Source organism: Microtus oregoni, unplaced genomic scaffold (genome assembly GCF_018167655.1).
Source record: "Microtus oregoni isolate MIOR12 unplaced genomic scaffold, Mior012 000062F_ref0000492, whole genome shotgun sequence".
NCBI lineage: Eukaryota > Metazoa > Chordata > Mammalia > Rodentia > Cricetidae > Microtus > Microtus oregoni.
Window position 1 is genome coordinate 2,197,885 of NW_024543872.1, and position 12,521 is coordinate 2,210,405.

Consider the following 12,521-nt stretch of genomic DNA (forward strand, 5'->3'; position numbering starts at 1 on the left):
TCCTTCTGTCCATCAGTGTCATCGTTGACAGCTGTGATGTGCTCCGGCCTGTGCTTTGGCAGTGTCCCATCTGTCATAACTTTAATTCTCAGGATCATTGAATTGGTCGTTTAGATCCCAGCACTTTCTGTTGCTGCCGTTTTGAAGATGTTCCCTGTATGTCTTCAGTATTAGGATTCTGAGGAGAGCCTTTTCTCTGTTGTAGTCCTGCCTTTTGGTTAGGTGATTTTTCCTTGCATAGCTGCAGCTGAAGCACTGTGATTCTGTGCCTATTTTCGGTCCTAGAATTGGTCTGTTTGTTTTCTTGCTTGAGAGTCTCACTGTAGAGCTCTTCCTGCCTCTGCTTCCTGAGTGCAGGAGCTGTAGAAATGACCTACCACAGACTGTTTGCAATTTTGCTTTATTGGTTTGGTTACTGCTGATTTGCAGTTGATGTTTCTGACGCTAATTCAATTTTTGCATGTTATATCTTCACCATGGTAAAGACCTTATTTAGGTTTTTGTTCTGTTTTCAACTTTTGCTGATTTGGTGTGCACCTTTTAGACAGCTCATAGGCAGATTTCAGTGCAACCTGAAAGTGTCCTCAGTAGCCTGGAAGGTAAGTTTATTCTCAGGCTTTCATGGACAGATGCATTTACTTTTATTTCCATTCTGTTCTGATTAGTTTTTACTTCTAAATTTGCTTTTTTATATGCCATTTAATGAACTTTTAAAATTTGTTTTGTTTCCATATTCTACCTAAAGGTAGATTCTGTTTTAAGTTTTCCAAATGCCTCTCTAGCTAACTCTAATCTCTGGATGCCTCTGGGTTATAGTTTGCTTGTGTGTTTTTAATGTAGAGAATATCAGCTGCTCCTCCCATAAGCAATCTACTGATCCCCCCCTTCCTTTTGAACTCTCTTTTATGCCACCTGGTATTAGCTGATAGGATCACTTCCCTTAATTTTTCTAGTATTTACATTTATATCTTCCATATACCTTTATTCTTGAATATATGATTGTTTCATGTAGCGAGCTGCGTGGTGTCACACCTGATGGAGATGTATAATCAACTCCTGAGATGGCTAAGGCCTGACCTATGCTATGATCATGCAATGATTATCAGCTGCTTGCATATGCGTGAACCTATGGGCAGTGCCCACCTGGCAGTTCGGGGTTGGCAGCCCATGCCTACGTAAGGGCTGGGAGAGGTTTGCCCAGAGAGAAGAGAGGAGAAAGAGGGGGAAAGTGAGAAAGTGAATGAAGTCCTGGAATAAACTGCAGTGAGAAGAGCTCTGGTGGTCGCGTCATTCCTTGCTGGTCGAAGGTGGGGTGTGACAGTTTCACTTCAAAGGTATTTTGCCTCTCTGTGTAACAGCGGAAGAATGGATATGCATGTGTTCTTCATTTTGTGTTCCTTTTCACCTGATAACTCTTTCTGGTTATATTCTTCTGTGTTGCTGTTGTAGATAGTAGTTACATTCCTCTCAGTTATTTTTAAACTTAGAATTGCTTTGTTCCTATTCATCACCCCTCCTACCCTCCCTGCCCCTCTTGCTATTCTGCTTGTGCCCAAATGTCCTTCCTTGCCATTCACAAATCATAAAGTACAGCTTCCTCCTCTCTGTGCCCCTCTCCTTGCCCTTAAGATCTTCTCCTCTCCATCATGATCCTGTTTCCATTCCCATTCTATACAAAATTAAAAATGGATATAATCTTAAAGATGAAAAGACATACAGGTCACACACCCATACTTATCAAGATCCTACAAATAAGAGAAGATGTGCAATATAGGAAAAACTGAAAACTAAGTGGGAACTTGGAAGAGAAAGTGGGTCCTCCAAAACGGCAGTGATACTATATTTACCATAGACTCAGATTTTTCCTATATATCAGTATAAATTCAGGAACTCAAATTTGGCATATTTAAAAACATTTTACACTTGCCTTTTTGCTGCAGTGACAGTTTAGCTGGGTATAAACTTTTAGGTCTTACATTATCTCTCTGGATTTCTATGGCAGGGATAATGTCTCCAAAGCTGTATAATTCTCACTTAGTTATCATAAAAAAAAAACAGAATTGCTTTTCTCTGTAATAAATAGGCATACTAGGAAAGATGGCTAGTGGTTAAGAGCAGCACTTACTGCTTTTGAGAGGATGCCTTAGGCTCCCAGCTCTAACCAACTGTAACTCCAGTTCCAGGGGGGAATCTGACACTTCTGGTGTAGATGGAGACTGTGCTTTCATTTCCCGGATATCTAGACCCAAATAATCACAAAAAGCTATATTGATTATAAACTGTTGAGCCTATTAGCTCAGGCTTATAGTTAACTAGCTCTTACAACTTAACCCATAATTCTTGTCTATGTTTAGCCACGTGGGTTGGTACCTTTTCTCAGTGCAGTATTCTCATCTTGCTTCCTCTGCATCTGGCTGGTGACTCGCTCTGCCTTTCCTCTTCCCAGAATTCTCCTCGTCTGGTGCCCCACCTATACTTCCTGCCTGGCTACTGGCCAATCAAAGTATTATTAAACCAATATAAGTGACAAATCTTGACAGTATACAAGAGCACTATCCCACAGCACTCTGGTCTCTGCTGGCATGGCACTCACATGCATATGCTCATACACAGACAGAAGACAGACAGACACACACACACACACACACAGAGAGAGAGAGAAAGAGAATGAGAGAGACTTAGAAATTGAAGGACATACAGGTGCACTCAAAGGAAAGGTATGTATGTCCTCTGTGCTGCCCATTGCCACCTCTAGTCCACATGATGTTACCTCAAAGAATTTCTGCATAATTCTCAGTTCCCAGGGAAGAGGTGCTACCTAGCTGTGAAGTTAAAAGCACCTTCCTAGTAAAACCTCACATCACGAACTGAAGGAGCAACCATTAGTTTTAGAAAGCAACTGACTATATTAGAATGAAAAGTGAATTGATTGTGTTAATGCAGAAGGTGGGCTCTGTTTTTGAAAAGTCAAGGTGCACTTTTCAGAAGCATAGCTATTACATAAAGTGAAACTTCCTTACAAGTGTGTGATTAATGTATTTTTAATGATCCCAGTTCTTCTTTTAGTCAACTCAAAGGTAGAAAAAAAAAAAAAAAAGAAAAGACAGGAAACCAACATTTCTCGCCCTCGGGAGCCACACACACAATGGTTATTATGAGCCTGAGTCATGGTGAATATTATCAATATCTCCAATTTTTCCTTCACCAGGTGCTGTTCAAATATTATAAAGAACTCAATGAATGAGCTGGTATCCAATTTGAATTTTAGCAAGCGTCTAATAAAAGGAAGTTAATTTATGAGCTCTTTTCGGGTGTGACACTGAGTTTTGTACTGATTGTGGCTAAGAAATGTATCACTTTGGAATTCCTGCAGATGAGCCTACGTTCGTTAAGTACTTAGAGACTGACTGGAGCATTTGCAAGGCAGAGCTCCAGAGCTGATGTCAGGCGATGTTTCTCAGGAGCTGCAGCCCTTCCTGTGGCCCCTCTGACATGGGGCAGGCATCCTTCCTTACCCCTGCCTTCATCATTTCCAGCTTTAAGTACAGTCTGCTGTCTGCATGGCCCCAACCCACTGAAAGTCAGCGGATCTATGCAAAACCCAGTTTTCTCAAAGAGGACCTAGCCTGTGGCTGTGAGCCAGTGTTCAGCACCCTAGGCTCAGACGGCCTTAGGCAGCATTTATATCCCTCTCTGGGAAGATACTGGGATTGATGCTGGTCCTGGGGGTCTGGCAGAGATGCTGCCTTGCTTGCAAGCTTCCACCAGAGAGTCCCTCTAGAGTGTGGTTTCCAGCGCAGCAGGGTTGGTCTGTCCTGGGAGAATAGGAAGGAGAACTTGTTAAAAACAAGACCCTGTGTTCGTCCTCTCTGAAAACTAGTGACCACTGCCCTAGGCCTCTCCTCCCAGTGATTCAGCTTGGGCTCCCCTGGGAAATTTGAGATGAGTTTTGAGGGGCAGGTGGATAAACATCACCAGTTTGATAATGGTTGTGGTTTATTCTTACTCTTAACGTCCACTTATAGTAGATGCTCTTACTTTGGCATTTGCAGTCAAATTTAAAGGATTTATCTAAAGACACGAGTTGATTCGTAGCAATCGCTAAACATAATAGTTCAGGTGATATGTGGGTGTCATAGAAACTGTAAAGTCACCTGCAGGCAACTTAGACCAGACACTAAAACCAGTTTAGCGCTGAGAAGGTTGAGGTGTGGATTCGGACAGCGCCCCCTCCAGGGCTCTGTGTGAATTCCACAAAGTGACCTAAGTATCACTATGTGGAAAGTTCTAGGAAAGGTGCCTGCTGCAAAATGTGGCAGGGTTCTCTGCTGTACTTTATCTCAAATAATACAGCTCAGATTTTTAAAAAGTGTTCCTCTAAGTATATATGTTAAGTATATTCCCCCTAATACCCTCTGTCCCCTAGACAGGTTTACTCCTAATGCCATGTCATATGTGTGTACATGATTGTTACACAGTTGTACAGAATCCCAGGAGACACAAATGAGAAATCCCGATTTCCCCCTGACCCGAGGTTGATTTAATTCAATCAATATGATTATCTCCACCCATTATTTGGCAAATGATATGACTTTGTTCCGTTTGCTGAAAATGTGTGTGTGGTGTGGGTAGGTGTCTATCTACCATATTTTCTTAATCATGATTTTTTTGATCATATGCTGTCTCATTACCCCCTACCCTGTAACCCTTCTTACTCAGGTGTCGGGTACCACTTACCAGGGTCGGGCCATGGGGATTAGAAAAATCAGTACAGAGCGTGAAGGCGTGAGTGAAAGTCACAAAGAGAAGCACAGGATAGCACCGGGAGGGAGTTCCAGTGAGTACTGAAAATCGCCCGCATTTAATTTCCATTTGCTTGAATACCGCGACCCTAAAAAGGTAGAAGTAAGATTTAAAAAAAAAAAACTGCATTAACGTGATACAAGGAGTGAACAGACCAGTTGAAGGATTATGAGTTACACTCTTAGTTAAACATTCTATTGCCAGAAGACAAGCCATGCTTATACCCTAGACTTAAACATTCTGTAGGCAAACCACTCCCTGGGTGGAATCCATAGTTATCTCCCTAAGGGAGTAGGAACTTTGTTGGATCCTTAGACTTTTGTTTGAAGTAGAAACAGATCTACTTTTTAATACCCGAAATATCAGGGCTGGATATTAGCCACACCTATTGACAATAACCCTGAAGGAACAGAAGTAAGTTCTAACTCTCTGACCTTTAGTCAAGGTTGAATGGACCCACACCTATGGGCTCTGTCTCAAAAAACAGAAACAAAAGTAATTTCTTTACTGTCTGATCAATGAGTCCTATAGATATTGATATTTCTACAGTACCCAACAAAACAAACAAAAGCCAGCCAATCCAAAATCCCCTCATGTTATAAACCAGATTTTCTTTGCTCTCGTAAGCCTTGTCACTCAGGTCAGTGGACCCTACCTCAAAGTTACCTCTCAAAAATGCAAATATTCCTAGCAATCATATATCATGGAGTACGAACAAGAGGCCAGTGGGAAGTCAACCGTAGGGGAGAAAGTGGCTAGGGGAGGTGCAGGGGAGGCTGCTCAGAGAATCTGCTCCACAGCAGATGGGGTGGCAACAGGAAGTGACTGGAGGTCACCTGGAGACCAGCTTTACATTTTAAAATCCCTCAGTTAGTTTGTTTTGATAAGAATTCTCCACAGGTATTCTGAGGATCCTTCATCTCACCGTGTTTTCCTAGAGGTTAGGAGTAGGCTGTCCGGGCCGCAGGGTCTTTGTGATCAGTACACTCTAGTGACTGGTCCTTGGATATGACAGCCCGCTGAAGTGAGGCGTAAGTGGGGATCACCTCCTGGGCCAACAAATCGAAGGAAAGCAAAGGAGAAGTGTTAAGACAAAGGGGGCCTTGTAGGAAAACCTATTCTCAAACTCCCATTCTGAATGGACACAGATGGCTGGTCAAACAAAGAAAGAAAGAAGGGGATTCCAGGGTGACAGAGGGATTGTATATACCACCTGTGTTAGGTAGGGGTCCCCACCCTGTGCAACCGGAGCTCACCAGAGAGAGTTTCCACTACGGCAGTTTGTGAGAGCAGTGTGACCCACAGGTTCTGTTGGCCACTGGGGCATACAGTTGTTTTACGGATTGCAGACCTCCAGCTACACCCATGCGCTCTGCATCTGCTGACTAAGCCAACCACTGATTGAAAACACAGCATCTGTCCTGAGGACACACACAGCGCGCATGCACCCACACCCCATCTGTCTGTCCATCTGCAACCTTTTCTTCCCATTGCCATTATTCCCAAGTGTTATTATTCCCAAACAACTGTTGCACAGAATTTGCAGTGTGCTAGGCATTATGGGTAGTGTAGAGATGACCTAGAATATCCCAAGGCTGATTGTAGGTTACATACAAATAAACTACACATAATAAAGATAAGGACTTGCACGTCTAAGAATTTGATGTCCATGGGAGTTCCTGGAACCGACCCTTTGAGATACCGAAAGAAAACTATACTTACCCCGATTTCAAAATTGAGTTAAAAAAAGAAAAATCTGGAAGGGTGGTTTTTCTTCTGGACAGAGAAAGAAGTTCTTGCCAATACTGTGCTTGTACTCCTGAACAGAACCAGTTCTTGTGTGCTGAATGAGGACCTCCATACCACACCCAGGCCTTGTCCCCTTAGCCTCTTGATAATATTACTTGAGTCTGTGGCCACAGCCTGCTTTCTACTTACAAGGAGTACTGAAAAGGGGGTCCTGGCTTCTGGCTGGCGCTCATGCTACAGGGAGTTCCTTGTATTTTATAAAGAATGTGTTTAAAGATTGTGGGTGACCACAAGACGAACATCCACCCCATCCCAGGTGAGAGACTCTTACGGAGTGGTGAGCACCAGGCAAGCCTGTGTCCTTAGCCCCTGCCCTTCTCTCCTCACAGGCAGACACTTCTGTCCCCATGCTTTCCTGTCATTCTTGTTACCAGGACATATCTCAGAGCCACCTGTTTGCCTGTTGAATACTCAGTCAGTTCTGCCAAAGGTTTGTTTATTATGCCCCCTGCCCCGCCCCGACTGAGATGCAGTTGCCTTCCTTGCTATTCCAGCCTCCATTGGAACATTCATCCTCCTCCTTTCATGCTGGGTATCCTAGCTGTTTGCGGTGGTTCTGAGTGCGGCCTGTGTATGCTGGGACCTGTGTGATAATCTTCTTATGCAGGGCAGGCCCTGTCCTGTGGACTCTGTTTCAGCTAAGAATGAAGCCTTGGAGCACTCGTTTTCTATATAAAATGTAGCCGGGGAGGAAGACAACCAGACTGAGAACCAGGTCTGTGGGAGTCTCAAGCCAGCGCTGCCCCCATATCTAGGTCCCCTAAGAAGCACAGGGCAATCTATTCCCCTCCACTGTCCCTCATGTTTAAATAACTAGTTTGTGTGTAAAATGCTGCTTTTTGGTTATTTCATGAGTTGGAAGAGAGTATAAAAGCCTTTGGATATCTGTCCCTCTTAATATCTTATGCATTTTGAATAAATTTCAGAACAAAATAAACTTCTAATGGGTGTGGAGAGCATGAAGCCTCAAAGAGCTGACTGGCAGCGCAGCCCATGACTTCCTGGAGCTTGGTATTCTTAACTGTCAGATTCTAACAAGTGCTTCTCTAGAAAATCCCGTAATGATTCATCTGTCAAGAAAAAGCCTCCACAGTCATGAAGCACCGCACATAAAAATAACCTTTAATCGCAAACTTTGGGAAATTATGCCCTGTGATTTCAGCAAGGCTCAGTCCCAGTCAGGTGCCTAATTGCTCCCCAGTTCCCCGGGACAAAGCCAGGTGAAGAACAAGGGCACAGAGGGAGAGGGAAGCAAGGAATTAGTCTCACTCTGTGAGCCCTTCTTTCTTTCTAGGCCTGAAAAGCATTTTTAAATCTTTGCAAATCAAAGCAACATAAGTAATGCAAACTGTTAAGTTTAATGAAAGATGTGGAGGAGTCAGAGCTGGGGATGTGTATCCCAGACCAATGTTGACTCTCAACTATGGTCTTCGGGAAGGTGGTAGAAACTGCATGAGCTGAAGTCAAATCGGGCTATCTGTTGCAGAGTAATGTTGCGTGTGCTGTCTGATTGGTGGGAAGGTTTGATGGAGCAATGGCTTCCAATCCCTAGAACTGTGCCGGGCACACGCTGGGGAGTTAGGAACTTACACAGCTCGAGGAGAGTCAGTAGACAGAATCCATAGATGACCAACCAGCGCCCCATCTCAAGCTGACCCTCATTTTTACAGACTCACTGAGTCGGCTCTAACACGAGTACTCCCGGGTGTTTTGTGGTCATGCCTAAGCAGGAGGGAAGTTCTGATGATTGAAGGTCCCCACTCAAGTGTTCCCGGCCTAGACTGGACGAGGCATCTGCTGCCTCGCTCCCTCTCTGTCGCTCAAAACAAGGCTCCTTTCACAGTTTACTTAGTACCTGTGCCATTGGCATTTAAAGGCATGCCTGAGCTGAGTGCCTCAGTGCTGTAGGGTGTTCTGAACCGCAGGAAGCTGTGAGTGCCCTTGGAGAAAATGTGTGTGTGTGTGATGCAGGCTTTGTTCAGACCCCAGCCGCAGTGCTGCCGCTGTGAGTTCTGTTGTTCTATTCTGTCCTCGGTGGAAGCCATGATGCCCACCCCCCCGCAGGATAGGAAGTCTGTACTAAAACTACAGATTCAAATGTTACTGTCGTCGGAAGTACCTTGTATACTCCCATAAATAATCTAGGAGTCCCCCGGCCCTGTCACATTGTCACATGAACTTCACCATCAAATGTAGCACGATTAATACAATCCCAGAGACAGATATTGGGGCTCAGCCTGAAGGTCAGAAAAGAAAAGCAGTCAGCCACTGGCTCTTACCTCTGCCTCAGTCTGAAATGGTGAATCTGCCTCCAGGAATCTCAGAATGAGACTGTGGGTGAGAGCTGTCTCCTCCCGTCTTACATTCCTCTCTAGTGCACCACTGCCTCCCAGTTTCTATGGCAAACTAGTGTGGCTCCTGGGTTTAAAGGTGTGTGCCACCACTGCCTGGTCTGTAAGGCTGACCAGCAGGGCTGTTTTACTCTCTGATCTTCAGGGAAGCTTTATTTATTAAAATATGAATGAAATATCACTATAATCACATGCAGTGTCCATGGCAATATAATAGAACACACCTACGTTACTAGTTTGATTAGTGTATTAGTTCCTATACAAGGTGGTGGGTATTATAAATGAACTTTAAAACCTCATGTCTTAATACCAGAGAAGTTTGGGTTCTTTGATGTATGTTAAGTCTTAAGAAATCTTTGGCATGTGACCTTATAGTGAGTGAGTTAGAAACCCATCTCCTGAGCAAATCAAGCAGTCCAGCAGGTCTCTTCTGCTTCTTTTCTATTGGCTACATCTCAGCCACGTGGTTCAACCTAACTGCAAAGGAGGCTGGGAAATGAAGTTGGAGCTTTCCTAGCTAGCCCTGCTGTAGTTTTTAAAACTGTTGCCTTTATCATTTCTCTCTAGGTAAATAGTAAACTATTAGGTAAGCAGAATTTTTATGCTTTTAGTTAATTTCCAAATAACTTTGTTTTCAGGTTTTCACCAGAGAAAACAAGTCTTCATCCTCATGTGTGCCCCAATTAAAGATGAGGCCCTTAGGTGTCAGGGTCATGCTATATTCTCCTGTTCTGTTAATATTTCTGCCAACCGTTCCTGATGCACGTGTTTATTGAAAATATTTTTGCCATTGAAATAAAAAGTTGTATTATGGCCAGGGATGTCTGACCCTGCAGTATTGCAGGTGCTAGACCATGCCTAGAACACAGCACTCAGCCTGCGGAATGCCAGCTGTGTCTGCCCCAGCACTACTGCAGGTGCTAGACCACAAGAAGAACACAGCACTCAGCCTGCGGAATGCCAGCTGTGTCTGCCCCGGCTCTACTGCAGGTGCTAGACCATGCCTAGAACACAGCACTCAGCCTGCGGAATGCCAGCTGTGTCTGCCCCGGCTCTACTGCAGGTGCTAGACCATGCCTAAACACAGCACTCAGCCTGCGGAATGCCAGCTGTGTCTGCCCCGGCACTACTGCAGGTGCTAGACCATGCCTAGAACACAGCACTCAGCCTGCGGAATGCCAGCTGTGGCTGACCCTGCTCTACTGCAGGTGCTAGACCATGCCTAGAACACAGCACCCAGCCTGCGGAATGCCAGCTGTGGCTGACCCTGCTCTACTGCAGGTGCTAGACCATGCCTAGAACACAGCACTCAGCCTGCGGAATACCAGCTGTGTCTGACCCGGCACTACTGCAGGTGCTAGACCATGCCTAGAACACAGCACTCAGCCTGCGGAATGCCAACTGTGTCTGCCCCGGCTCTACTGCAGGTGCTAGACCATGCCTAGAACACAGCACCCAGCCTGCGGAATGCCAGCTGTGGCTGGCCCGGCTCTACTGCAGGTGCTAGACCATGCCTAGAACACAGCACTCAGCCTGCGGAATACCAGCTGTGTCTGCCCCTGCACTACTGCAGGTGCTAGACCATAAATAGAACAGTGGCACTGCTTTGGTTCTTCTCCCACTGTCTGGTGTCCTCCACGATCTGCTCTTTTCATGTGGCTTTATCACGTGTACTCTGAGGAGTGGCCTCAGCCTTTTGTTGTCGTTTTACTAATAAGGAAAGAGCAGTAATAGTGACTCTCAGGCCCATTGTTTAGGGGAAAATATCAGGTCACGCACCAGGAAAACTATAAAAGGCATATTTGGATATGCGTTTGGTAACATTTGGTAACATTTATTCTGGAGGATTCTTAACCTTGCTGAAGAGAAGCAAGTGTGACACAATAAGCCATGCCATGCTTGAATATGTGCCTAAGAGAACTGACAGTAAGGTCGCGCGTGTGTGTGTGTGTGTGTGTGTGTGTGTGTGTGTGTGGTGGCTCGTGTGTGCCATGACACATGTGCCAAGGTCAGAGGACAACTTGTAGGAGTTGGTCCCAAAAACTAAAATCAGACTTGTTGGCAGTCACTTTCCGCACTAGGCCGTCTCACGCACCCTGGAAGCAGTCTTACAGAGGTATTTGTGCACCGATGCTCATAGCAGCGCTTTTCATAAGGCGCCTTTACAAGGGAGGCAACCCAGCCGTCCACTGGGACATGTGTGATATAGACATACAATGTAGTGATTGGGGAACACATTTCTGATACATGCTGAAACATGAGCGAACATAAAAAACATTGTGCTAAGTGAAATATCAGCGCCAGAGAGGTGGCAATGTCATGGGTCCACATAAGTAAAGAATACAGGCTATGGAGCATGTAGGTTTCCAGAGGCCTCGGGTTGTGTGAGGGGACACTGCTCAGTGGGTACAGCGCTCTCTTTGGAATGGTAGAAATGTTTGGGGGATGGGTAATAGTCGTGCTTGCACAGCCTTGTGTGTTTGCTTGATGGCAGAGAATTACATTGGGCTTACTGCAGTTAAAATGGCAAATTTTATATTATATTCTTCCACAATAACTAAAAGTTAAATTGGAAAGAGATTGGATCTGAGCCACTGAGCTGGACCTGGTCTGCCTGTTACTAAGTGTATGTGTGACTTGTGGCAAAAGTTTCACTTCTCTGAATGTTCCTTTGCACACCATGAGAACAAATGAAGTCCCGAGGGCATTGTGTAGTTGACAAGATCACAGCCATGTCAAGGACCCCAATGCCTCAGGTCCATGGAAATGGCAAAGCCTTCCTCTGGACCAAGAATGAATGGTTTAGCTAAAGCCACTGTATGCAGAAACTATCAACCACAGCTCTCTCTTCTTGGATCGATCACTGCTTTCTGAGACTCCCCTCTTAAAGAGAGAGACCTCCTACCAAGATTATCTTAACTGGCCTCCTTGTGCAGCTGTGAACAAGAAACCTGCCTCCTCGATCAGTGAGACACAATAAACATCCTGAGTTTCCCAGCCCTGCTGGGGCATCTCTATCAGAGCATATGGCCCAGCTGATCCCAGCTTGTCTGCACATGTGTCTGTCCCCTTTTCCGTCTCCTCACCACCCTACTAGCCACGGCAAGCCCAAAGCCAGGCAGGTTAGACATGTACCTATAAAAATCAGGACAGCCCTGCTTTTTGTGAAGGGTTGCTGTGGGAGCTGTGGCTCGCTTGTCTCAGTCTGCATCATGTAAAAGGTGACGAGAAATACCAATGGTTACAGCATTACAGTGTTGTGTTGCATAGTTGTTTATTGCCTCTGTAGTACTGAGGATGTATATACATGTACACACACGCATACACGCACACACACTACACGCACTTAGATAGGGGTTGCAGAGAAATACCTGTATCTGGAGATCAGACATCTTGCAATATTAACCATTTGAAACAGAACTGTATTTGCAGAACCTCTGTGTGTCACAGGAGAAGTGACATGTCTACACTCAGACAGCTATGCAAAAATGACAGTAAGGGAACACAAGGAAAGGGGCAGCTGACCAATTCGAAAGAGGCAGGGAGATGTGAACACCC

The 12,521-nt window shown here is 45.1% G+C and overlaps 1 protein-coding gene across 2 annotated transcripts in view; it reads left to right on the forward strand.

Moving 5' to 3' along the window:
- Wipf3 (WAS/WASL interacting protein family member 3) overlaps positions 1-12,521 on the forward strand; it is an 80,864-nt gene that overhangs the window by 13,917 nt on the left and 54,426 nt on the right. The window lies entirely within an intron of this gene.